The sequence below is a fragment of the Rhipicephalus microplus genome, chromosome 10 (assembly GCF_043290135.1).
Source record: "Rhipicephalus microplus isolate Deutch F79 chromosome 10, USDA_Rmic, whole genome shotgun sequence".
In the NCBI taxonomy this organism is placed as follows: Eukaryota; Metazoa; Arthropoda; class Arachnida; order Ixodida; family Ixodidae; genus Rhipicephalus; species Rhipicephalus microplus.
The window spans coordinates 39,203,433-39,207,328 of record NC_134709.1 but is presented as its reverse complement, the minus strand read 5'-3'; the positions used below and the strand labels follow the sequence as shown (position 1 = coordinate 39,207,328).

Below are 3,896 nucleotides of genomic sequence, written 5' to 3'. Positions count from 1 at the left end.
ATTTTTATGCAGTGACTGACGACGATGAAGAGTTATGCCTGAAGTGGGTATGTGCCACAGTTAATATGCGAATAAGAACAAGCGTTTGCAAGGGGTTGAAGCATTGTATGGACCAATCGTTACGCAATTAGCATTGCGTGACGCCTGGTTGGTCCTTTGGTGTTCTAAAACGCTTTATTGCTCATATTAGAGGGATTCTTTTCCCGACCTCAAACATGCCTGAGGCCAGTTTTGAAACTGTTTTGCAGTGCCTGCGTAGCTTAGTGGTATAATATTGGGCTGGCAACTGTGGAACTAGGTTTGAATTGCATTGTGTCCTTGGTGTGTTCATTTACTGAGTTTTTTTATTATTAATTCTTGCAATTTCGCTCATGGACACCGGCGGCGGCGGACAACTGCAACGCCCCACGTGACCTGTGTTCTGATTTCATAACAGATTTCGCTGTAAAAGGTGGCGCAGCTCTCCCTCTCTTTTCTCTCATTTTTCGTTTTTGAGTTTATGTGGTCTTCAGATTTGTACGTATTCTGCATTCGGTTAATGCTTCGTACTGGCCGACACGTTGTCGTAGAAAAATATGCTTTTAATTAGACGAAATTAGTTCCGAATGGTTAAACACTGGTGTCTACCGAGTCGTCACGTATTCCTACAGGAGTTACGATGTCGAAAAGTGTAGTTCGATTAATTGAGCTCGCTTTCTTGGGTAGAAGTTGCAGAGCTTCTGAACCGTTGTCTGCCCTATCGGCACACCTAGATATTACTGATTCCTAATGCGTGATCACGGTTTACTCGTGCTATAGTGTCACGTCTCTCTGAACAATTTAAACGAGAAGTACCAAGTAACACGACACTTTACGCTACCGACAAATGTTAACTTCAGTACGTTACTCGTTAATGTTACCAAATTGTAACGAGTGTGCTACTAAATTACTGAAAAAGTAATACATTACCGGTAACGGCGTTACATTGTACGTCCTACGGCCCGCACTGCGTTTAAAACATGTGCGCAGTACATATACCGGCAGTCTGGGATGCATACCACGTGCGTGATTTAAATGCAATGTTGGCGGCAAAACGTAAAATTTACAACGTTACCGCGGTAACGTGTTGCTTTTATCGGTAATTTAGTAAAGTACTCTTTACCGTATCGTAACTGTATAACGGGTATCGTACCCAACTTAACATTTGTCTGTAACGTAAGGTGCCGCGTTACCCGGCACTTTCTGTTACAATTATCCCGGAAGTCTTACCACTCCTTCATCTTGTATGCACCACATTCCTAGAGCTATCAATTTGTCACAGCGGTGAACCGCGATCGGCCCCCCAGGCAGGGTTACGGTAGTGTGGAAATGAAATGGTGCCAGAACTAAATAGAAATGTAGCAAAAGTAGTCATGTCATTTATTATTATTGCCAAATTTGCAGCCAAGTACAACAGGAGTGGTGTTATAAACAGTTTTTACTATTGTGGAATAAATAAAACTATATTGAATGGATAAAACCAGAAATTACATAGCTGCCAGTAAATAGTCATGGTGCCAACTGGAAATTTTCGACGCCAAATGTGTCGAAATGTAGCCACTTCAGTGCATAGTAGCCAACAGCGACAACCTTGCTGCCAGGCGTTGGCAATAGGAGTGTCCGTCGACCTCCTGCGTATTTACCGCAGGTGCGGACGTATTCACTGAGAAACAAGGCAAGCTGTCTGTTCAAGTTGTATATTTGTCAGCAATTCGTACCTACAACACCATGGAGTCGTTTAACAGTGCTGCTCTCGAAATAAAATTTGCTTCGATCTGCTTCTAATGTTTTCAATTTGACGAATTCCTCAGCGAGCGAGACTGACCTTGAACACTTTTGCATTAACCCTCGCAACTTCTGAAGCAATTATAACAGGGTTAAAGGGGCACTAATATTCATGCTGTAGATATTTTTACGGGACTATTCGATTTGAACATTACTTTATTTTACATTATTTGCCTAATATAACATGTGTGCATATCGCATGTACGCCATTGGAGCACCGTGACCATCAGAATTACTGTCAGCTTGTTTCAACAGAAGTGATGTTATCTTCGCAGATATCATTAATGATTAAATCTTATTTTTAATGTCACTTTGACTCCTACTATGTCCATGTGCCACAGAGTTATAAGCCGTCACACGCTACTAAGGATTTGGCCACTTTAATATAGCTGAAGTCCAACACGCGTGTGCAAAGTATTGACCTAAATTTGTTGTTCTATTAGAGGTCTTTTGTGAAAAATAAGCTGATGTTTATTATTAGATCATTATTCTCATTTCTGCAGTGAAAGTGCACTGATGAAATTTGTGAACGTGAACAACAGAATTAACGTGCATTACTATTTTTTGGTAATGGTAATGGTGACGCGTTACTTTTTTTTTGCCGGTAACCGAGGCTGTTAACGCGCTCATCTTCTGTTAGCGTGACTAGTAACGTATTTAGTTACTTTTCTTTCGGTAACGTATACCGCGCTGTCTAAACGTAATGCAGGGGCGATAATCCTAAGGCTGGAGACGGTATGTGCTTCCCCTTTCATACGCACACCCTCGGATGACTCGCAGGCGGTGCTTGGGGAGGGGTGTGAGAGGACACTCGATCCTTCTTCCAACCAAGCTTCTTTTCGTCGAAGTTTAAGCACACAACAGTAGTCGAGCTTTTCTCTCTTTTTTTTTTCTTGCCCCCCCCCCCTTTCTTTTTTTTTCAACATCTGCAGCAATGTCCGAGCCACATATATGCATCTACCTGAAATGGCTTATTGTTTAGGGCTAAAGATTGAAAATCACTGCTCGATTTCCTACTGACAAACAAAAAAAAAAATGAAAACGAGAAAAAAAATTTATGGAGGTGCCGGGGATCGAACCCGGGGCCTTTCACATGCAAAGCGAACGCTCTACCACTGAGCTACACCCCCGACGCCTGAGTAGGGCAGGAAGCGCGCGCGTCACGCAGGGAGCAGCCGCTTATCCCGTGCAGCGCACGTTTCATTTATTTGTTCGACTCTTCGTAGGCAACTGCTCTGTCGTTTTCTTTCGTATCGTTGTATGAATCCCCTCTGCTCTGTTTGCCTCCTATTTCCTATCTGACCCAAAAATAATCGTATTTACCGGACAACCATTCCCTGCAAAGCAATACGGCATCGCAAACGTAACATGGAACACGTACTGACGTGACAACGCTTGCCCTCTCTTTATGCGACTATTTTCGTTTTTTTCCCACTAACGCTTGAAATAAATGGGGTGGCTTCTGTTCCGTTCCCGCCGTTGTGTTAGGTGATGGAAAACTTGACAGTGGCAGTTAAAATAAATGGCGATCGTTTCAACAGGAAACAAGATTCTGGAGATAAGTAATTGACCATGTCAAGAACTACAACCCCAAGTCATATTTTAGAAGATAAATCAATTGAAATCATTATCATTATCAGCCAAATTATTCCCACTGCGGGACAAAGGCATCTTCTATATTCCGCCAATCGACCCGATCTGAGAAGACATAAGAGAATCAGAATGCTGAATCTTCAAGAAAAACCTAACTGAATAGGTGCTTCTATCTACGAAAGGACCGCCGAATCATTACGCGGCAAAATAAACTGCTTCCGAGACTTCAAGACATTGGTTTTCCATTTATATTTCTAGAGAGCGCTAGAATGGTCAAATAAAAAAAAACTGCCGAAGGTAGGAGTGCAGACACGTGCTTTCACAATCTTGCACGCTAACGAGAATGTCTCTGTCGTGTATTCAAATACACTAAGCGCCCTATAGTACCGTCGCGCCCTCTTGTGACTTGACTACAAACAACAAGTTGCAATGCTGCGTTTGGCGTCTTGCAGGCTATTGATTGTGAGCCGGTTAGCTGCGACAGTTCCTCAATAAGCGGC

The 3,896-nt window shown here is 42.7% G+C and overlaps 1 non-coding gene across 1 annotated transcript; it reads right to left on the bottom strand.

The window, feature by feature from the left end:
* Nucleotides 1–2,861: 2,861 nt before the first annotated feature.
* Nucleotides 2,862–2,933, bottom strand: TRNAA-UGC (transfer RNA alanine (anticodon UGC)). The gene has a single exon. It is a non-coding gene; the product is annotated as a tRNA-Ala (tRNA).
* Between the last annotated feature and the right edge of the window lie 963 nt (nucleotides 2,934–3,896).